The 24,485-nt window shown below is 42.4% G+C and overlaps 1 protein-coding gene across 6 annotated transcripts in view; it reads left to right on the top strand.

The window, feature by feature from the left end:
• Window positions 1-24,485, top strand: part of IGF1 (insulin like growth factor 1) — a 70,598-nt gene that overhangs the window by 5,907 nt on the left and 40,206 nt on the right. The window lies entirely within an intron of this gene.

The following is a 24,485-nucleotide window of genomic DNA, read 5'->3' as shown; positions in this document are numbered from 1 at the left end:
CTGGGATGACTCACACATTTCAAGTCTTTCTCATCTTCTTCCCAGGGAAGGTGGGGGGTGAGGTGGGGGGGGTGTAGGGGTGGTGTGGGGGGGTTGGGAGGGGCACTGGGATAGGGGGTCCATGTATATGTGTCTGGGTTGGGTGTGGGATTGGGAAGAAAGAGACTAAAAGGAGGGCTGATGATCGTAGATTTGGCAATAAGTAGTGTTCAAACTAGTGACAGAGAATGAAATGTGCTTTCTGCTATTTGAATGGGCAAATAAAGTTTCCAGCCAATACTTTAATTGAGCTAATTCATCTATTTTTCTGGCAATAAAACAATTCTGTCCAGCTCTTGCTTGCAGTGCAGATGAATGAGTTCCTCAGGTGGGTGCTTTTCAAACAGCGGACTTGTTTTACGGAAGGCAAATGTGTCACATCAACATCACTCAGCAATGGGTTGTCATTACTCTTTACTGTGCTGCTACTGGTTCACATTAAAAAATGAATAAGTAGTTCTCACTTATTATGTCCAAGAGGATATTTTTTGCCTTGATAATCCATCTGTGCAGTTTCCTTTGATCCAGTTCACTAGGTGATTGCCAAGCTCACGAGTGTCTTCTGATATGTGCCAGGTTGAATTGTCTTGTTCAACGTGATATGCTCCAGGATTTCCATGCACAGCGCATGGAAACTGGATCCTTCCATGACGACAAGGTTTGCATTAGATGATGAAAAGTGAGAGTGGAAAGAATGATTTGGTCCCAAGTAACCACATGGTACATATATATGTTCATACCAACACTTAAGAGTACTGGACAACTGTGATGAAAACCAACTTCAAGGCACTAAAGGGATCCTTTTATTCTGTTACTACAATGATCAAATTTAAGCAAATGCTTTTAAACTGAAAAGGATACAGTTGTCTGTGACAACTCTTGACTTTGAAGAGGAAGGTGTTTTATAAATTGTGTGTTATTATTGTCAGCACTGTCATTGAGACAATAAGTTTCATAAGTTTTGTCTTCTACAATTCCATGACTTATGTAAATCCTTTCCCTTGACATAGACTCTTAGGCACAAAAGTATTCCTGTTAACTTTCTAGTCAACTGGACAATCCTGTCTGCCCAAGAGAAGTTAGCCCCTTTAAATTCTTTAACTCAGAACGCTGATGGAACATCTGCTCTGGGTAAGACACTATACCAGTCATCAATGAGATGCCTAGAAACGAATGAGAGATTAACTTTGTCTTCAAGGAAGTCACAGTCTAGTTGCTAGTTGGGAGGTTAAAAAAAAGCACATAAGTATTATTAAGTGTCGTAAGAGAAAAACAATCATGGGAGATTAGATTATAGTCATTTATGCTTTTCCTGAATATTTTACTCCACTTTTGAAATCACCTAACTAGGATTTACCCTCTCAATGGACTCCTTGATGCCAAGTGCTGTATTTATTTACCATTAAATCCCACCACCTACCTCAATGCCTGGTTGCTATAGTAGCGGCTCATATTTGATTGTTGAATTGACAGGATTGAACTGAATTGAGTCCAGTTGAATGAAATGGATTTACTTGTTCAGGATCTTAGTCTTCAACACCATCAAGAATTAGGTTTGTCAAGTACTTTGGACAATTCTCACCTCATATTTATGCAGCTATTTAATAAAACTGTTTTTCTTCTTTTTTTGAATGAATACAATATATACTAACAAACTTACGGCTGCATTTGAGTCATTGCCCAAGCTACACTGATGGTCTGTTTTGTGTCTGAGCCAATTATTCTTACAGGCATTAACTGTTGTCAACAAATTTTATTGAGTTTCCTTTTTGTCCCTTGAGATTTACTGTGTGTGGAGAAGTCAGCTCTAAGCATTTACAGTCTTTGAAATACTTACTAGAGCAAAGTAGTCTTTGCCACCTCCATCCCCTGTCAATTGACTATTATATTTTTACCCTTATTTTCAAAGTTTTATTGTGGCCATGCCTTTTATTTGAAGCAGCTTAAAATCCCATTTTGAAAGTATGGGTTTGTGTTTTTTTAATAGTGGAAGGCAGTTTTTGATCTTAGTTTGAAATTCAAACATCTAAAAGAAAATTGCCTCCATATCTATCTTTTTTGTTGGGCCAGAAAGTTTAAGAAGGAAAGCTTTTTTTAAACCTCATTAGAAACACAACTGAATAAAATGTATGTCATGCTAATTTTGTATAGATTAACCCAGTGTTGTGAATGAACTCGTATTTCTCTATGAGCCCAAGTTCCACTGGAGCGCAGTGGAAAGCAACCATCCAGATGATGTTTTTTTGTGAACATCTTTCCAGCATAAGTGAAACACTTCCTCTATAATTAATGCAGCTTCCCCAGACATTTTCTGAAATGAAAGTTCCAATGAGGAGCTAATTACTGATTCTTCCCCGTGCATCACAGTAAGAGAGCGTATCCACCAGTCTTGTGTGCTCATAGTCCTATGAGAAAAATGGTGGCTTAATGGAGGTGGCACATTGGGAGAGAACCAGCTATTATCTTAGCAGATTGATGGAGCTCTCACAGAGGGTGGCTTGTTATAACCTCATTTTGTGTGAAACTGCAAGAGGAAAAGAGCCTCAAGTGAAACAGGAGACATTAAGCTTCCTATAGATATAAATTTTGACAGCCATTAACCATTTTAACATGCACTTCAAGGGCTTGTGGACTTTGCCTCTTTGGAGATACTTAAAAAATTGATGAACAACCAACCGTCTTGGATGGTTTCAGTTAAAAGCAATGAAAAGAAAGCGAGTTTCTGGGGTCCTTTTTAGTTTTCAGAATCCCTTAAATAAATTATATATGCTTTACGTTGGAGGTCTGGAAAAAAGAAAAAGCAAATCAATTAGAAAAGAAAGTTGGACACCCTTCCGGCTATTCCAGATTTATAGCTTTTATAAAACTTACTTCCAATGCCTAGTTATTAAGAGCAGGTCTGAAAAAAACAAACGTCATTCTTCGTGTGTTAAAGCGTACTGTTTGTAGAGTTGCAGTGAAACTTCACCATGAATTTCATTGGTATTGACTGAAACAACCTTCCTCGATCTAGGTTATTATGATCAACTCAAGCTCCTTTTATTCTAAATATCATGCTCAGAAAACTGCTCCCAGGCCTGTCATTCATTAGCTGTATGACTTTGGCAAACATTTAAACTTCCTGGGTCAAAATGTCCTTGTCTACAAAACAAGGAGATTTTGTTCAAGCAAATGACCTCTTCTAACTTTAACAGACTCATAGTCTAGGTTGTAATTAACAAAGATGTGGCGCTATTCGAGAAAGGAGAACCTTGGGTTCAAGTAGTGACCAAAGAACCTTCCATCTCCTTTATCTTCTTTACATAGATTCTGCTTGTCCCCAAAGATAGGAGATTACACCTACTTAAAGAAAGAGGAGCCACTGGCTTTGTTTTGTTTTAAGTTGGGTTTCAACCCCTCAGAGATGAGCTAGAAGCTCAGTCCTGATGGAAGACACACAGGTCGTGTGGCTAACGGAGCACCCACCACATGAAAACAGATTGCCATTTTTCTTTGCTAGGAAGGACCAACGGACAGTTCTCACCTACATTTTCTCACTCTCTTGGACAAGTGAGGTCAGATTATAGCTGCCTTTTGTTAAATTAGAGGGGACAAATAAGCATGATAACATTCTAAACCCTGACCGAAAGCCTTTCCCCAGCCTGTAGATAACTGCCTTTCCAATTAAAGATGCGACTGTACAATTTGGGGCATCCAAAGACATAGTCGCCCACTATAATTAGTTTTCCTCTGAGTGGGGCTGAATTGAAGCTGCGCCATTGGCACTCTTTGGCTTTGTACTTCTTACACCACCAGCCATGCCTTTGTATGGCAGCTGGTCAAAGTTAGGGGTACAGTCACTGGCTATGGAAAAGCTTTTCTCTTTGAAACTAATTGGCACATGTGGCGTTTGACCTTAATGCCCTGACCTCATCATTAGCACCACTAGGCTAATAAGCCACAGATATTTTTAAAGAAAACCAATGTTTTTATATTGACCCTACGTACTTGTTACTACTCTTTAAAGATGTCTAACAGGACCAAGGACCGCTAAGAAAGTGATGGTTTCTATGCAAAATTAGAAAATAATTTCAATTTTTCTGACATTTCAATGCTTTTAAGACCATCTCCTCCCTGGTGGAAAATTATAACAAGCAAAAGAGTAAAGGGTTCAAGACCAAGAGCATGGTCTCTATTGCCAAGAAGCCAGGGTTTGGATCCCAGCTCTGCAGCTTACCTGGGGGCGACCTTGAACAAATTACTTAATTTCTTTCTCAATTTTCTCATCTGTAAAATGGGACCTGCCTCATAGAACTGGTGTAAGGGTTAAATGAGTTAATACATTAGAGCATATTAACTTAGATTTTTTCCTGGCACATGGTGAGCACCATACACATGTTAGCTATTATATTTATTTATTCTGTTCTGGGATTAGTTGCAGAGTCTTTTGCAAAGGTCGAGGTATCTGAACAGCTAATTTTTTTGCACTCATTTTCTCTCCTTATGGGTGGCTTATAAAACCTGTTATTAGCAGCAACACTTATATAGTAAGGTCACTAACAAGAATGACTTATGTTCGACTAGTATATTTACTTTTTCAAAATCCAGTGTTAGCAGCTCTCTCACCTTGTCTGTACCCCAGTCTTGCAAGGCAAGAATTATTGCTTCATTTGGACAAATGAGAAATGTGAGATGTTGAGATTTTGTGACTTATCTCTCTGGATGGATCCAGAACCAAAGTCAAGGTCTCTTGTCTCCAAAAAAGCATGTTCATCTGGCCATTCACATTGTTTAGAGGCCCAATGTGGTGTAGCAGAGAGAGATGCTTCCCAAATCCCAGTCCTCTTCTGAGACATAAAGAACAAGAACCCCTGGGTGACAAGTTGACTTTGAACATGTCTTTGAAAGGAGGCATGAGGGAGATATCCATGTAATTTCACCTTCTAGAAAAACTCAGGAAATAAAAACAGAATTTCCTCAAGGTGCACGAGAAAAGTCTTCTTTGATGAGAGGCTGCTGCTGTTCGAGGGCCTTCCCAGACTGGATTCTTGGGCAGAACACTATATAGTTCACCTGTGTATATCAGGATAAGCAGTGTGATCTGGGGGAGCCCCTCCTGGGGCCAACTTCAAGTTTTCCTCTTCTTCTGCCAGCAAACCTCAACTTTCCATTTCTTGCAACTCTTAGTTCTGTTGGTTTTTCTCCAAGACCCACTGGAGAAAGGCTACTTATTGGACCATGGGCCTTTCTCTGGGTGCTATGAAAGGGTGTAAAGGAGAGGCGGTCACAAGGCACCATCATCTCAGTAGTGTACCAGGCAGAAAGAGACTTCCCCAACTTGACCATGAAAGGAGTGGTGGGAGCAGCCAGGGGTTTGGATGCAAGGCTTCCACCTGTGCAGGTATCATTCAACCAGTTATTTGAGGACCATTGATATTGGAACGTCTAATATCTTCAGTGGCTGGTAGGCTCGACAGTTTAGATCCAAAAGAGAGTTCTGGTGTTCTTCAGATTACCTGGGCCTTCACGGACCTTGTCCAGGCATCGTGCACCATGCCAGCATTCCCTGGGGCCTCAATTAAGAGCCAGCTCCACCCCTCTAGCAGCCTTGTTTCTGATTTCACAGCCCATACCAAACAATCAGACACTCAAAACAGGAACAAGATCTCCCAAGGAGATTTCTCATTGTTCTCAGCAACAGGCTACAAAGCCTTTGCTCTTTTATGCAGCCAGACATCTTTAACAACCGTGGTGGCAAAAAATCGGTTTGCACTGAGCTGCTGCTCTGGCAGAGTTCCACCCTACACCTCTCAGTGAGACATCAGCAGGCTCTGACATCACAAAGGATTACTTTGGGTTGCCTGGAAAGTTCAAACCCTCAGGCCTTATTAGCTGTTAGATGAAGGAGATGACAACACAGCATTTTGTTTGTCTTTATCTATATGCGAGATCATGTTTAAAACATAGCAAAGAGCTGTTACTTGACATGCAATTCCTTAACTGCAGTAAGCTGTATGCCTATTTAATGCATTGTTTAGTCTCACATTGGCTAAGGCCACTTAAAGAAGCACTTGGCAAGCTCTGGCTGTTCATTCTTGGCATAGATGCCCCTCTTACTTTTTCACTGAACCTTGAATACCAAGAAAAACCCTTCACTTACTTTGCATCTGGCATACTGCTTTATGCAACTGGCCAGAACTTTTGCACGTGGCCCTCTGCATTTGTCCTCGGGTAATTGATGGCTTTGCAATATTTGATCAGCAGCAGCACGGACACAAAGAGAAATTGTGCAACCAGCAGAGACCACACAGACTATTAAATTAAAACCTTTTACGTTACATGTTCAGGCATTCTGCAGGGATAAGGGTTTATATGCCAAAAAAAATTGCATGGTGAAGACCCTGGGAAGACACCCAAGAACCTGATTATTGATTAAGTATCCATCTCCGTAATATCTCCCTCTTAAAACTGCCTCGTTGTTCAAAGGAAGCAAAGTTGAAAATTTCTACAAGCTTGAAAGCCCTTTAAAAATAATCTAGTCACGCACCAAGAATGAAACTCAGAGAGAAGTGACATATCCAAGGTCACACTGCTAACCAGTGGCAGAGGCAAAAGTAGATATTGTTTTATTCTGTTTTCTGATTCCAATGCAGTGTTGTGCCTTCAGTAGCAAGGAACCATGCCTATGTCAAAGTCACCTGGTAAGGTAAAATCACCAGGAGAGGCCTCCAATTAAGCTCATCCAAATGAATATAGGTCTTGGTGGCTCTCTCATTCCAATAAACTCACCCGAGACTTAAGTTAACACTTTCGTTCCTCTGGGGTAGAAATTCCCACAAATTGAATTGATTCCCTGCCTATTACCTATACAGTGATCAAAGCCCTCGGATGTGCTTCAGGCATCCCAAGTCCACTTAAGGTCACAACTTAGACTATTATTGTATATTATACTATTCTGACTCTGGTCACTCTCTCCAATGTCAACTTGGGTAGAACTGCTTTGGAATGACTTAGCAAAGCTGTGCTCCTGGAAAATCTGAAACAGTCTGACGAGTTGTTGGGTCAGCTTTTTTTTCTGGAGATTTCTCCGACGGCCCCGAGCCAAAAGAAATTTACACCTGATTTTTTTTTTTTCTTTTTCAGTCTCCCAAGCAAATACTGTATGAATCTCTTCGGACTTTCTTCTTTCGTCTATGGTCTTTATGAGGCACTAGAGAGGCTGTCGGGGGCGGGGGGGGAGTGTCTTTTGAAACTTTGAAAATGTGTTGGTCACAGAGTCTGGTCTACGAATATTGCTGGGAAGATGGTACCACCTCTGTGCCATTTACCCTGATGAAATGGGTCTTTCATCAGAGGGAAGTATTAAGAAAGTTTGCACTGAGCCAACTCACATGCAGCCAATTGTGATTATCTTTGAAACTAGGGAAAGGAGCACAGAGAGTTAGAGCTCTAGATTAAAAAGATCTGGGGAAACTAGATTTCAGCCCCCTGGCTTCTCCTCCCTTGCTGCCCCCAGCCTCAGCCTCTTTTTAAGAGCAAGTGGCATGTTTTTAAATCCTACTTGGTTTTCCAACTCCCCCCTCTCCCTCCCCCCCAGTGCCATTGGCAACAGAGTTTCTCAACCTCAACACTATTGACATTTGAGAGCAGATGATTTCTGTTGGGGGAGGAGGGCTGTCCTGCGCTTTTTGGAATGGTTAACACCATACTTGGCTTCTTACCCTCTAGATGCCAGAAGTCCCCTCCTCCCAGTTGAGACAATCAAAAATGACTCCAGACATTGCCAAATGTCCCCCTGGGTTGCGGGGAGAGGGGAAAATCACCCCCCATTAGAAACTACTGGACTAGAGAAGTCTCTGGAGGAGGAGTGACTTGGAGATATGGGAAGCCATGAGCGAAAGTAACACACGAACAAATTATCAGGCACTGGTTAATCAGGAGTCTGTGGCCATCGCCCAGAGTAAGCACTGAGAAGAGTGGCTGTGGTTTTGAAAGCTTTTCTCTGAAAACAAAAAGCTCTCCCTCTAGGCTAAATAAAAGGTGTTTGCAGGCCCTCCCTTTCGCCTTATAGCTATGAAACTCATTTATGTTGGTAACAGCAGTAAAGGGAGACAGAAATGGCACCGAGCAAAGCTGTGTGCTTAGGAGTTTGTGACCATCTGGAACGAATGAAGGAGAAACTGGTTACCTTTGTGACCTCAATGTTTGTGGCCATTCCCTTCCTCACAAGTGAAAAGGCCTGGTTCAGACGGAGTGGCCACAATTTTTCTCCTCCCTTCGTGCGTCTTTCCTACCTGAGTATCACTACAGTCATTTTATTGCCCATAAGCAGCCCACCAGAAAGCAGAAGGAGAAGATCAATGAAGTATTAATTTGGAAATCAGAAGCTCCATATTTGGGCCTCACGCAGCTCCCCTACTTAACAGCTCTATGACCTTAGAGAAGTCACTTAATGTCCTTGGGCCTTCCATTTCTCATTAGTAAAATGGGAGTAAGAATATTACACCTCAGGCTGAACTGTAGAAGGGCTTTGGAAGCTGAAAGGGACATCCATATGTGAAACTGTTAATGGATTGAATTGAATAGTGTGCCTTGTCCCCCTAATCACCATCTGCAAATTAATTCAGTGGTCAGACTTCAACCACTAATGACACTGACCCATTAGCTCAATGGTTCTGCAATAATTGCAATCTAGAAAAGTTAATTTGGCAGTGTATCTTCTCAACCTTATTAATGAAAAAGAAAAGCATCCTGGTATCTCCTATTCACGTATTGCTTTGCATTTAGACCACCCAAGAGTTAATTAATGGATCCTCAGAATGCTCACTCAGTAATACTGTTTATTTCCTCATTGGAGGAAGCAGAAAAAATATGGGGCCTATCATTTTACCACACTGAGTGTGCTTGCTCAAAGAGTCTGTCTCCTTGAGATAGTTAGGTAGTCACTGGGTAGGCAAAAGATTTCTATTCTCCCAAGTCAGCTCTTGGTGATTTCTACTTAACCTCAAAAAGCAATGTTCAGCAGAAGAAATGTACTCACTAATCAGAAAAGTATCTTTACACTCTCAGGTTGCCCATCTAAACTGCTTCCCTATCACAGCCTGACTTAGGGGAATTGAATTTCTCTGTTTAAGCGTGGCTTTGATGAAATCAGCCTTGCAAGCTTCATCACTATGTGGACCAGTGACCATGTGATTCTATCCCAGAGGCTTCACATCTAACAGTTCCCAGAGATGGAACATATAGCATGGCTAAGACACCTCTGAACCACACAATCAAACACCAGTTACTGCTGGTGGGAATTTTCATCCTTTCTATTTTGAGCTCTTTCAGAAAAAGAAACTAAGTTTTAAAAAAAATTTTCTGTCCTCCAACAGCATCCAGTGGTGGGCACTTAATAAAACTCCTTGACTTGATGTTGGAAAAGTCATTCCAAAAGGTATTTTCTTCTACCAGTCTCCAGAATATACCCCATGGCTTTCCATTACTATTGCCGCCATTGTGGACCTGCGATTGAAGGTGTAGATTTTAAATATCTACTTGATCTGAGGTGTCATCTCTTGAGGCCCCTTCACGTTTACTCCAGTGAAACTTCTCATAGATCAACAGTAAGCTAATTCTAGTCCATGGGGAGTCTTCAAGGGCTACCATGGGAGGCCTCCCAAAGAGGTTCCACCGATGGAAATGGTTATGAAACCACTCAGAACCTTCACTCAGTCCCTCTGTCTTATTTCATCTGAGGTCCTCACATTAAAGGGAGCAGGGGGTAGTTAAGGGAAGATACTCAGCAAAGGGTCCATGCCTGGCAAATAAGCCCCAAGTCTGGGACAAGAGCTGGAGCACCAGCCCTCAGAGAACACAAGTGTTGCTCTGTTGCTGTCTGGCAAAGCATAACTGAAGAACTAGAGAGCTAGAAAGAACCATATAGAGCAATCTGGTCCAGTGCTCTCACTTCCCAGATGAGGAAAGCAACGTCCAGGAAAAACATAACGTGATGAGGTCACAGAGCATCCTGCTGGGAAAGCCTGGACTGCAGTTCTGTCACCCCGTTCTCAGCCTAGAACTCTTTGCACAGTGGGACACTTTAAACTTCACCTTAAAACTCCCAAGAAGGGAGCACCAGCAACCGCAGTCCATAAACACAGAGGGAACTGCTATGTCATACTCTTCTGATGTAACCCATCAGGATAGTCTTTGAAAGCTCAAGCCCTTAACCATTCACAAAAACTTTCCTCCAATTTCTACTACCCATTGAAAAACATCATCAAGTCCAAATCTGATCAGCCTGACTATAGGACTATGGATCTTCATAGACTTTAGTAGTTTGATGGATTGGAAGCTTTAAAAAAAGTAATGAGCTAATTCTTTTTTAGAGATCATTTTAATTTGAAGCCATGTCAGCTGGTTGGCAGGTATATACATCCTGTATTGCGTGCAAAGTCAGATGCTACCCGAAACAAAAGGTACTGTTGATGCATTATTTCTGTCTCCACACATCCCTGACTTGCTAGTCTTCCATGAAGAAGCTTAAATTTTCCTACGTATTTTGAGTTTTATGTTTCTTTCCATTAAAGTTTCCAGCCATTCACAGACATATTTAGTTTGGCAGAAAGTAGTGGTGACTCATAGAAAGAAGAAATTTGAAAGCAAAGCTACTGAAAATGGATCTAATTTCTTTTTTGGGTAATTTGGGAGCAAGCAATTGATAATTTGTCTAATTTTTCCTGGTTTCATCAGCTGCCATGATGCCAAATATTTGTTCCATATGGTGCTTTGTTATTCCTGAAACCTATAACACATTTCAGCTGCAACTATATATAATATGGTCAAAGGGTAAGGCTAGTGTTGGCTCATTTTCTCATTGTTTTTGGCCGGACACCCTCAATCAATAGTATTGAGTGAAAATACAGGATCATATTGAAACCATTTTCAGCATGCTCCTTCCCATGGATCCAGCTCTTTCACTGTGAGCTTGTCAAGCACAGCGAATGTTCCCTATTACAGGGATGATTATGTTTTCGGCAAAGACGCGACTGCCAGCTAATTGCGTTCATCTTATAGCTCCACTCTCAGTTTGATGTAGAGATGTTTTTGGCTCTCCAACGATTCCTTCTTTTACAGCGGATTCTTGTCTCCCGCTGTGGAATGGATATTTGGGGATAGATTCTGAGAAGATCCATGACATAGTCCTACAATAGGCATCATTTCAGGCTTACCTTGAGAGAGACAGTCTGTGGGCCCTGAGTCATAGGGATCATAAGACTTGTAAAAGGTATTAGTGCCACAAATCTGGCTGGCATTTCTGTAGATTACCAGCGCTTTGCGTGCAATTATGGAAATCCTTACAGAGAAGCCAGGCGAGGGTTCGGTAACATGGCACAAAAACTCCATGATGTATGAACTAAAGGCACAGAAGGACTGACTGTCTGGCTGGTTCTGAGGTGGGCACTGATCACGCAGTGTCTTAACGTCATTCAGCAAGTGACTGGTTTCAATCAATATAAATTATTTTGATGCCCAAACTAATAAAAAACAGCAATAATAATAAAGAACAGAGAATCTATCTCTTAGAAAAAAATTGGTTTTATTGAAGGCCATGGAAAGTGTTTTGTCGCAAGAAACAACCTCTTGTTTATAGCAGGAAATTTTAGTTAGATTAACTAATGTTCTCAGGGGCACATAGTATAATTGTAGTTTAGTACCTAAAGACAGATCTAGAGCCTTGCTACTTAAAGCTAGCTGACAGCTTGTTAGAAATGCAGAATAAGGGCCCTACTTTGGACTAATTAATACAAAAACTGCATTTTTCACCAGCTACCCAGAGGATCAGCAAGCACATTAGGGTTTGAGGAGCTCTGGTCCAGGGAATGGCAGGAAATAACAGGTACCTGTTGATTGGTGACTCCACCCGTTAAGAGAGAACACAAAACAGTCAGGACTGAACTTTTGCTGAAGATTTGAAAAATGTTATTGGGGCCAAACGTGCTGGTGGTCGTTAATAATATGTATGCTGATTCAACTGTATCAAGTCCCAGTTCTCTCAAATTGGGGGAGCCTGTCCTGGGAGGAGGTATAGAACTGCTCCAAGGATAACCCCGTGGCCTGACCTTCTGTGAACTGAAATTTGGAACTCCTAATTGCTGTGGCTGCAATTTCCAAACCCATCACTGGGGCCAGAAACTGCGATCCAGTCCTTAAGATCTTGCCAGTTTCTTTTTCAATAGTTACACTTTTTTTTTTTAAGAAGAGCCAAGCAAGAGTCCTTCAATTTCTTTTTTTCTAATCACATTGAGGGGACAAATGTGTTTTACTCATATCAAATTGCTTCCTTTGTCATGCTCAGCCGGGTTCTAATATTATTTCTTATGACTCGGAGTTGATTAGTTTCGTGAGGGTTGCTATTAGGATTTAAAAGAAATGGTCTTAAGCTAAAAAAAAATAAGTGGGCTTCTGTCACCTATTGGAAGGTGAAGGGTAAACTTTGAAACCGTTTTTTAAAGTGACAGCAGACTCCCTAGGTAAAAGCCTTCATTAGACCTGTTCTGGAACTCAGCACGTTCCCCGGCCTGAGCCCATTCACGAAGGTCAAGTTATCTCAAGGACATGGCTTCAGAAAGACCCCACAGCAGGACAGGTAAGAGTGACAGAGCTCCAGTTTGTAACTTCTCTTCCTTAGAAAAAAGGGAAGGCTTTGAACTTGGGAATTAGGGAATCTCGAAAGAATGTTAACAAGGTAAGGACCTTTCTCAGAACTAACGTTTACTGTCGTTTCATAGAAATCTCTAAAATCCTTTAAGAAATATGACTGGATATGTAGTTTACTGTATGTTTCTTTTTATTAGCATTCTTCTTTCATTACTTTTGCTCAGCGCTTTAGTAAAATGCATGGCAGTAAAATTATGGCCCGAGCCAATTTAATTATGGCATCATCGGCTGGGTCCCTGCTCTGTGCTAAGCAATACAGGGGAGGCTGGAGCCGTGTCTTCACAGAGGTTTCATGATAGCACACGAGGATCCATTAAATATCAATCACACAGCCTCGAGCTTGAGTCGCATAGGAATATTGCTCCCCTATATTATTCCAGTCCACGCCATTCATTGAGCGCTCCGGTTAGCCAAACACCCCCAGTGAAAAGAATGAATAAAGCATAACCCCTGCCCTCACGGAGTGGCAAAATGAGGCCAGACCCTACCCCCACCCCATCTGAATCTGGCCCACGAACATGTTTTGTTTGGTCCCATCAATATATTTGTAAATTTTGGAATTGTAAAAGTCAAGATTTTAAATAAAACTATTAACAGCTTCTCTTCAAAAACTGGGTGATTCTAAACTTGCTGGCCAGGACTCCAAGCGGCAGCTGTTGGCTGGGGCCCTCTGGGCAGGGGGTGCGGGCCTCCCGCTCACACGGTGCCTTCGGGGCTGGCGCTGGCCATCTGGACGCCCCCCGCCCGCAGGACAGGCCGCCCCGCCCCGCCCCGGGATGCACGATCTCTCTGGATATTAACCGTGCGCCCTTGTGCTGTCACCCGGGCACGACACTAGCCACCGCTGCTTCAGCTGAACAAGACACAGGACTTATCTTTAAGGAACTTCGCAGTTCTCCTCAAACGGAACAAGTGTGCAGCTCAGACAGAATTTCAAAGACAATCATGCCCTCCCAGGGAGCAAAGAACCCAAATCTGAAAAACCAAACATCCGATAGTTTAGAGATGATCAAAGAACAAGCGGAGTTTCTGGCCAGCGAACCTGTAAAGCAGTAAGGGCCGGTTCCCAGCCAGTGCGACGGACAAGTACACCGTCACTCAGGGTGTTTGGGACCGTGGGGACCAGCAAACCCCGCTTTTCATACACAGTGCCTTGTAACATTGTAGTTTGTTTTGCACCAAGATCCAGAACAGCTGTAAGGAGTTCACTAGAAGATTACACGTGTCCCGCCTTCCATTCCCAGCACTACTGAGGTCCTCATTACTCACCAAAACTATTGCAACAGCCTCCTCAGCGATTGCTCTGTGTCCAATGCCTCTTGATACCAGCCATCCCACCCATGAGATAATCTTTCTAAAGCACAGTTCTAATCACTTTATCCCTTTTTGAAACAATTTCCAGTGACCACCCATGGCTAAGTAAATCGAATCCAAACCCCCCAATTTAAGGTGAAGGCATTTTATATAAGGCCTCTATCTAACTCTCCAATTGTATTTCCTCATGTTTCCCTTGAGCAAAACTCAACAACGGGTGGCCTGTAAGTCATATCCAATCTTCAGAAGTATTTTGTTTAGCAAATGTAGGGCTTTTATAAAACTTTAAATTATCTGTCAATGTTGACTAAAGTATTCTCCCCTCTAGATTGGCTCATGCTTTCTGCTTTACCCAAATCCCCACTACTCTCTATTACTTACTCTGGCCCACTTGACTTCTTTTTATGATTTGCTTGGCATTTTGATAGGCATTGGAGTTTACAAATGCCCCCTCCATATTCTGACATCCAGCCTGGATGACTTAATAACATATGTTTTATTTTCCTGGACTTTCCTTCTGTTCTTTTCTCAAATGTCACCTCCTCTATAAAGTCTTCTATGATATGTTAACCGCCTTTTCTCTGAATAGCAATTACATTATTCTTACAACACTTATAACCTTTCTATATTTTGTTTTTTGGTGAGTGTTCATGCTTTATACCATCTGGTTGACTATAATCTCCTCAAAGATAAGAACTGCTTATTGTCTCTGTATGATCCCCCATATTCCTGGGATACAGTATAGTCAGTGTCTACATGGAATTAATTGTTATCCAGGCCTAGATTAGTTGTATATCTCCCTAAGAAAGCAAGAACTCACTTGAAATGCAGACATAGCCAAGTCGGAAGGCCCCCATGGACTTGTAGGCATTTCAAGGAGGCAGTGAGAAATGCTGTATCTAAAGGAAACTACTGAGGGAATTTAGGTAAACAGAACATGATCCTTTTTCTTGGAAGCTGGCTGTGATCTTCCAATTAATTCACTATTGCATGTCTCATGAGGAACATCGGCAAACCCTTCGGTATGCTCAACTAGTGTCAGGATTACAGGAGTCAACCCATTCTTGGGGCCCCCGCTGAAATAGAGAACTGAGCCAAGTAGAGCTCCAATACCCTGGAAAAAAATGAAACAGAAAGAGCTCTGCACGCTGCATTCAAAAGTGCCCATTTCTAAAGGTACCAAATGCCCAGAAAAGAGCTCTCACTGCTGTTTGCCCTGAGAGGGGCTGTCAATGATACATAGAGCTATAGAGTTAAAACTCAGTGGCTCCAGAATTGGATGCAACGTAATGGATTTTGATCAAAATGACTAGTTGTTAAATATGGGCTAAAATGAATAAAGTCACTCTCCTAAAATGTGGTTCAATTCGGGAACATTTTATGAACTACTGTGTACCCAGGACATGAGGTGAGGAGTCTTGAGCACCCTAAGGAGACTTGGCTTTGTGGTCTGTAAGCTGAGTGCCTTTGGGCAATCCTCATGCTTGTCAAATGAGTACAGTCAGCCCTGCCCTGCCTCCCAAAAGGTTTTTTTCTGAGTATCAGGTGAGATAACACCTATGGAGTCATCACAAAATTCTCAGGGAATCAAGGATAGCTACAGGTTTCTAGAGACAATTTGAGGTGTTTGAACTGAAGGGCAATAGGACAGGGTACATTCTGAAGCTGCAAGCGGGTTAGCCAAGGTGGCGTTCCTGCACCTTCCTGCAGGGATCGGGGGACTGCCATTCCTTCTAGGCCCTAAGGTGACAAGGCAAAGGGAGGAGCAGCTGTGCTGTTGGCCAGTGCTTCCCTGCTCCACCATCCCCGATTAGGGACAAGGGGTTAATTAAATGCATCTCTTGGGCAACAGAAATGAGCATGGCTGCCCCTGGAACACAGTTGCTTCAAAAAGTAGGCTTTTGTTTCAGGGAAAATCTCCCACAGAGAAACATGCAAAGCCAAAGAGAACTAAAAATAGCACCATCATTTATGTCAATTATAAATAGATTTGTTCCCTTTTGATTAGAAGATTAATGCTCGCTGAAAGTCTGTAGTTGAACAGAAATGAAGGAAAAACTCCCGACAAAATATTGTTACATGTTAACAATCAGATTTGACACCTTTCCCTCCCTGAGGCTTTGCCTCTGATTTTCCCTAAATGAAGACATTGGAGGTTAGGATTCAGTTTTTAGTCTCTGAAGTACATTTGTTCATACTTCATCAGCTCCTCTGGATCGTTCCTTACCTTCTAGATTAGAAAACACACACACACACACACACACCCCTCTTTCTTTATGTGGAAAAATTTACTATCAGTGTTAGGAATTCAAAAGGGGCAAAACTTTCCTCTCAGATGGTCACCATACACTATTACAAAAGTCCTATTCTATTTTTAAAATTAAATTTATCAGGGTGACATTGGTTCATAAAAGTATATAGGTTTCAAGTGTACAGTTCTATGATACATCATCTGTATGTTGCATTGTGTGCTCACCACCCAAAGCCCAACCTTCTTCTGTCATATATCTGACCCCTTGACCCTTTTCGACCCCCCCACCCCCCTTCCCTCTGGTAACCACCATACTGTTTGTTGTCTGTGTCTCTGAGGGTTTTTCCCCTTTTTTGTTCATTCGTTGCTTTCAGTTTCATATCCCACATACGAGAAAAATCAGGTGGTTCTTAACTTTTCCTCTCTGACTTATTTCACTTAACATGATACTCTTAAGATCCATCCATGTTGCTGCAAATGCATTTCATCTGTCTTGTGGCTGAGCAGTGTTCCATCCTCTCTATGTAGCACATCTTTCTCCGACCATCTAGCAAAGGCCACTACAGCTGTTTCCATGTATATAAAAAATGTATATAAAAAATAATAGCGGGAGATGTCAAGGTAAAAAAAAAAGTTCTTTTCACAAAAGAGACTCTTGACCAAACTACGATGTATGTGGGCCCTCAGCAAACGCCCATTAGCAGTGAGCACAGTGACCGGAGGGAAGGATCAGGCAGAGGAGAAGGGACCACATGCCAGGGGCTGTTGCTACGGAGCACTTGTCAGACAGGCAGCCAGTTCCCTTTCGTCCTGGAGGGAGCGTGATCTAGAAGGACCCCAGTTCTGCAGGCCTGGTTAGCGAACTCCTTGTCTTCTGCTCACGTTTTTGACTCAGCTCTTCCAGGGCCTGGAAGAGAAACGTGGGCTCCCCATCCAAGCTGCCTGCTAGGCTTCTCCTGGGGTGAGAGTTTATGGGTGAATCAGCAGGGCTCCTCCACACTTTACCACGCACCGTGGGATGCCCTGGCATGCGCGTCTCCCACCTGTGGGGACGAGGGATGGAAAAGCCACCTGAGCCTACCCTCCCTGCCTCATGGATGCTCTTGATTTCAGCCACCCCAGGCTCAGCATCAGGAAAGAGGCTGTGGTAGGGGTGACTGGAAAGAAGGGGCAGGTACAGTGATCAGGGACCCTATTCGGAAATTCCTCCCCCACTTTAAATGCCCTATCCTGGTCTCACTGTGAAATATTTATAATGAGCTTAGCTTGCCCTGGCCGGTGTAGCTCAGTGGTAGAGATCTACTGAAGGGTCTTGGGTTTGATTCCTGGTCAAGGGCAATTACCTGGGTTGCAGGTTCATTCCCCCAACCCCAGTCGGGGTCATGTGGGAGGCAATGAATAGATATGTCTCTCACATTGATGTCTCTCTCCCTCCCTCTGTCTCTGCCTCCCTTCCACTCTCTCTAAAAAAAAAAAAAAAAAAATGGAAAAAATATCCTCCAGTGAGGATTAACAAGAACAAAAAAGTTTAAAATGAGCTTAGCTTGTCAACTGGAAATTCACTGCCTGACCCGAGATTCAGGGGAGATTTCTGGAAAAAATCAGACTAATTAGGGATTTGGAAAGCCTGGGTCCCAACACATAAAGAAATATATTGAACATTTTTAAAGATATAAAATTCTTAGAACTGTTGGACAGGTTTCTGTGTCTGACCTCTCTCTTCCAAGTGGCATTGCTCAACAGCCCAGCTCCCATCCGAAGGCTGACCTCATGCTGTTGTGCAACCCAGAGCCATCGAATGTCACTTTGCTAAGGCACTGGCTGTGCATTCGACCACTGAGAAGCCCAGCAGCTTTAGGTTTTGAGTCAGAAGTTCTGAGTAGTATCGTTTCCGTGAAACCCGAGCTCTTGGTTCTTCTAAAAAGTCAAAATACATTTGGATCTTGCAAATCGAGAATGCCAGAGCCAATATTTTCCTCTTTAATCAAAACTCAGGAACGGCAAGGTGGGTGGCTGGGGCCAGGTCCTCCCTTCCGCTCCTGCCCTTCCCCCCGGCTCCCAGCTCAGACCCTCCCGGCCTGAGAGCTGAGTGGAAAGGAGCGTGCTCAGTCCCGAACCTCTCTGCCAAGCGCTGCATTAATGTGGACTCTGACACAGTGAGATGTGGAAACGTGAGTTGGAGATCAATTTGTTCCCAGACTGATAGGTAAACACAAAATAGGAAAGGCTTCTTCCCACTCATCCCCGAGTTCCCAATCAAATATTTGAGGTTCTAGCCAACGGCCGGACTCTACATCCAATGTTGGCCACTGACTCAGTTGACCCTTTGGTGGGAAATCTTCCATCCATGTTGGACCACTCCTCTGGCTCAATCTATGGAATGATTTTCAAAAGAGGCTGTCCCAGAGTGTTCTTGGGAGTTTCATAAAGATCTTTGAGTCCTGGCTTATCACAAAGATGGCAATGGCCTTGAGATCTGGTTAAGGGAAACACTGGCACACACAGGTGGCCAACTTTATCTTGCTCCTTCTGTGTTGCGGTCATCTTTCAGGGAAATCTAGAAATAACAGGACTACTCCTCCCCTCTCCCTGGCGCATGCACTCTCCTCCGGGGAGAAGGAAGGGAAACCGTGACATTCCCCAGACTTCATGAATCACGCCAGAGGATCGGTAGTAGCCTTGGTTAATGGCAAGGTCCAGAAAGGCAACCTCCAAAATTTGACGTGATGCCTGTTAAGTGTAATAAGGTTTACTCACATTTGCTGGGAAGTCATATCTTGTGTTTAAGATAGGCTTTAAATAGATAGGATTTGGATGGATGGAGGCATTCTGGGTGGAGAAAAAATGGAAAAGCACATAGACGGCAGAGACTAGGTCACGTGCACATGTGCATGAGCCAGCCAGCCAGGTGTTTGGGTGATACGCTCGTGGAGATAGTGCAAGATAAGCCCAGAAACAGAGGTTAGAACAACATTTATATTACACAATAATAAAAGCTAGCACTTTCTGAGCTCTTAGTACATGCCTGGTACTGTCTTAAACATGGATGTGTATTAACTCTTAATGCTCACGACCAACCCATAAAGTGGATACAATCATTATTTTCACTTTACAAGGGACGCCACAGAGGAATACATGGCTTGCCTAAAGGCACATAGTTTCTAAGTGGGACAAAACCAGGCTTTCAACTCAGGCAGCGACTCCAGTGCCCATGCTCCTTGGCCGCCCATATAGCACACTGCCTGTAGCAAGCCTCTATTTTGCCTTTTTTTGCATCCCCTCTTCCCTAGGTGTGGAAATACCAGGGGATAGCTAAGACCAAGCTTATCTATTCCTTCCTAGTAAGACCGCTTCCAACTCCATCAGCAAGAATTTATCTTTCCCTAATCCAGACTTGTCTTTATATGTACCAATAGCAATGTTCCAATCTTATGTTAGAGATAAGTATGGACTCATTTGTAAACTTCTTCAGTTCACAATGGACATCACATTCCCTTTTATATCCTCAGATATTGGAACAGCGCTATGCATGTAGTAAGTGTTCGATTAGCATTGTGTGAATTGTATTGAATATCAGAATCCACTGGTTGAAGCCTGAGGAAATGTCCCCTAGCCCCACCACACCTCTTTAAGATCATCTTACCTAATTTAAAAAAACAACAACAAAAAAACAAAGAAACCTTGAGCCCCACAAGGAACTCTCCAACTCCCCAAAACATACAACCCATAAAAAGCAGTATGGAGAAGCATAGTGTGGACAATCCCCAGCCACAGACCAAGAACACCATTCCAGGTTTAGCCCTGCTTGGCCGCAAGAGAATGCTAATGGTAACAGAGCTTCTAAAGGCAAAGACATGGCCACACAGGGGTGAAGTACATCACCAAGCACCATGGGGGTCCAGGATTTCTGAAAAGGCTCCCTTTATCCTGATAAAAGTCTCAGTTTCTTGACCCCCAAATCCCACCTCCCTGTGGGAGACTCAGAAACACCCGATTTAATTAAAGCCTCTCTTTTTCACATTGAAGTCACAAGTTTTCACAGGGTGCAACGTGTTGCTAACCCAGCAGTTTCCAAACCAGGCTGCTCAGCAAGGCAGGTGCTGTTCTCTTTTCAGGGCCTATGTCCTCAAATTGCTTTGCTGCTTAAGTGTCTCCAAGAAAGATATGCTTTTAGATTATCTGCTCCGGGGGATTCCAGCCCAAGCTCTCCCTCATTTACCCAGTTCTCTTCTGGCCTGCGAGACTCCTTTCTCCCATAGATGAAGTTAACCAATAGGAAGAGAATGCCTTATCTTTTTTTAAAAAGCACACTTTTAACATTTGACATTACTTATCTTCAAGCTCAGAGAGTCACGAACAACAGCAAGCACAGGACTATGCCTTGTGCAAAGATGGCAAATAAATATTTAAAGTGGCCTACAGCTGTCTAATCAGCAAGACCAGTATTAGTTGGCACTTTACAGAACTACAGTTGAGTGCTAAAATGTGATGGGTGAGTGCACAGATATTTACTGAGCATCTATTACATGCCAGGCTCTGTAGTTGTGCTTGGGATACTGAGTCGAACCGAACTGACAGGGTTCCTGCCTTAGGTGCTTAGATTTAGCCAGAAAGGTACAGACGGCTAAGAGAACAGGAATGGTAAGTCCCTGCACCCTGGAAACATCTGGGAAAACTATATAGTACATTCCCCAAGCTTTCTTTTCTTTCTAACCGTGGGCATATCTTTCTCTTCAGCCTCCCATCTTCTTCTTTTTATCTTTCCTTCCTCTGATTGTCCTCTACAACATGCACTGTTGCACATCCATTGTTACAGCCGTTGGTTTTAGATTCTTTGTGGCAAGGAAGCCTCACTGTTAGGTTCATTTTGGGCTCTTGGTCCTTCCTCTTCTTATCCAACCAACCAAGGGAGGCAACTTAAATTGTGTGACATGTTGGTTTCCAGCCGGAGTCAGATTCATTTTTCCTACACATCATGAGATATCTCAGGTACATTGGAGTCTCTTGTACTGAGAAGGCCCACAATTCATGAGGTATTAAGGAAAGGAAACCATACAATGTCCATGGGCCTATATCTTGGCGCCTTGATCTCAAGGTGCTGGCTTCCTGAAAATTTATTACCCGCTCTGTGTACACAAACAAAACAGAGAATGGTAGAACACAGTAGACAATTCTCAAATTACTTGTTTGAGAAATTCTCAAGTGCTCTTTGGAAGAGAGAGCAATTGTTCTCTGACCCTTGAAGATGAAGTCCACAAGGAAGTCACAGATACTGATATCACTTCATTGATTAGCTCATTTCCTATCAAGGAGTCAACATCCACCTAGGAGAGTTCTGGGAGTAAACAAGCTAGACGAGGTATGGGGAATGGAACCATTGATCAAGTTCCAAATATGAAACTGTGACTCAGTTGATATGACGTTAAAATGGATATTTTGACACTTGCTTATTTTCTTACCGGCAGCCTTTCTGAGTTACCAGAATCCTTTTCCTTGCTCTCCTCTGACACTATCAGACTAATCTTCTATAACAAGATCATCGGAAGCCTCTTTCAAGGCTGAACTTCTGTAATTCTGTATTCCTAGATCCCAAATCCTGCAAATAACAGAGGCTTTAGAGAAATGACCCAAGATCCTTCTGAAAATCTACCCAAGGTATTGGAGTCTTATTAGAATTGGAAAGAATTAATCAAGGTTAGATGCATAGATAGAAGAGTAGTATATTGAGAAAAAGCACGTAGATCTTGCAAAAAATGAAGTAAAAAAATAGCAGAAAACTTGTTTAAGTGCACCAAATGAATTTGAAAGAAACAAACGCAAATGTGTCCTTTATCTATATTCGCCAACATAGAGTAATAACCACAATCTCCCATTTAGGTGATGCATAGCCTTGGCCTCCAAACCCAGAGTGAAAGAAATTGAGAAATCCAGAAAAGCAGTATTTTATCAGGTCTAATTTAGTCCTAGAGCTATCAGGAGTCCATTTGTCTCCAAGTGGAGCATTGCCTGGTGGCTGTGTTTCCATTCATGGCAGGAAACTGCTAGGGCCATCAGAGCAAGAGAGAATTCACAAAGAAAGTCAGAAAGCAGCGCCAAAAGGCAAATACAGTTCCTGTCACAGCCAAAATAGTTCACTTAGCTCTTTGTGTTACTCCCTTACTCTTTGTAATGGAGCAATTTCTATGAGAGTTGTGTAAAAATAAGAGTTTTAGCTTTGAGCAGTAAGTGAGTGTATTGGGCAAGAAGAACATGAAATTTAATGAGAAAAGGTGATAAGGGAACAGTATAAAAGCTCTGGAAAAGAGTGCTTCCCCTTTAAAGAATCTACTAAGTAAAAATCCACACCTGGATGGATTTTCTCAGTTCAGAAGAGTCCATCACTTTACTAAAAATACTTTTAAGTGTTCATTTGGAGACTTCACATTTGACATAGTTGAGCACTTCCTTTTGGACACTCTCTTTGTCTCTAACTGGAAAAAATGAAAAGGAGAATCCATGAGGTGGGGGTACCTTGGAGATCTCTGTGCCGGCCCATGTTTGTATTTCACTTCTGCCAAGTGGATATAATATGACAAGACTTAGAAACCCTAGGAACTCCAGAGGGTAAGAGTTTCTGTCAAGAATAAAGGTAGAAGAACTATGGAATTATAGGGTTGGAAAAGGCCTTCGAACTCATAAAATCTCTCTATTGAGAAATAATCCCTTTTTCAAGGTCCTGATCAAAGGCCTCTGCTAAAATCCCCCCAGTGGTAGAACAACTTTACTGCCTCCCTTGTTTTGCAAACAGAAAACCATAGCAGTGGGTGGTATATAGAGAGAAGTGATGGCATCTCTCTCATGAGTGGAGGTAGCCCCTCAGCAGGGGCTCCTTCTCTGAACCTTCATTGTATCTTGTACCTTCTAAGGCACTTACCTCATTCTGCTTTGTATTACGGTTACTCATGGGTTATTTCACCCCCTGCAAGGTGATAAACCCCTTGAAAGCCAGGGCTTTGCCTATCCAACCATTTTCACATACTCCACTACACTTATCAGAATATACCAGGTAACCAATAGTTTTTTGTTTGTTTGTTTGTTTTGCTTTTTAAAATTACTTGTTTTTAAATTGAATTGCATTTTGTTCTGCAGAAAAACTGTGTTTAGTTTTGTCACCATAGATTTAAATTTCCTGAAAATTTTCTTAATGTATAATCCATAGAAAGCATGTCTGACAATAGTAGACAGTCAATAAGATTGTTGAATGAATAAATCAGTGAATGGCTACTCAGAGAAGATGCTCCCCTTTTCCCTTATGAAGCTGAGGCAGTGTTGAGAGAATTTTTTATTCTTCTGACCTTACTCTCCTGTTTCAGTCTAGTACTGCTGATTCAAAGGTATCATCATCACCATTAATTCAACACTGATGTAACCTGAACTTTTGCTCTGTGTAATCACAGATCTGGGTGAATTTCCTAGAAAAGAACAGCCCCTGAACTGTTAAGTAGTCAAGATGGAAATTGTGCCTCTTCCATATTGTTAAAAGCAAGGATGGCCTTAACTCTGCTCTGCCCCTCTCATTTTGGCCCCTACACTCCATAGCAGCACCTGCAGAGGCCAGATACAGATTTATAGGCACTTCAGACTTGCCTATTTTTGTGCCTCCTCCTACTCCATCCATGCACCCAGGGTGATCTGTTACCTTCCTTCCTAGCAGCTCTGTATAAATATATCTTAATCCAATGGGAAAAACCTATAATGGGGACATTTGAGGTACTAGTAACCAGCCAGTGACCTTCAATGAATTTTATTCATTCAGTAAGTGGTTATGATTAAGATATTTTTGCAAGTAACAGAGTTCTAGGATTATTTTGGCTTAAACAACATGGACGTTTATTTCTTTCATGTAGAAGTCCCAAGATACATACTTTAGGGTAGCTAAACTATCTGCTGAACAGAAGCTCTGTTCCACAAAATCTTCAGGGATCCAGGCTTCTTCTACTTTTCTACTTTAACATCCTAACATCATGGCCATCATCTATATGGCCCAAGATAGCTGGTGGAGTATCTCTGAGCAACATTCCAGCCAGCAGGAAGATTGGAAAAAAGCAAAGGATGCATGACAATTGTCTTTTAAGGAAGGATCCCAGAAGTTGTCATGTGACAGTTTCACTTACATTCCATGAGCTAGAATTTGAGCAAATGGCCACATGTAGCTGCA

Source organism: Miniopterus natalensis, chromosome 2, assembly GCF_054644295.1.
Source record: "Miniopterus natalensis isolate mMinNat1 chromosome 2, mMinNat1.hap1, whole genome shotgun sequence".
Classification (NCBI taxonomy): Eukaryota; Metazoa; Chordata; class Mammalia; order Chiroptera; family Miniopteridae; genus Miniopterus; species Miniopterus natalensis.
This window is presented reverse-complemented; position numbering and strand designations above follow the sequence as displayed.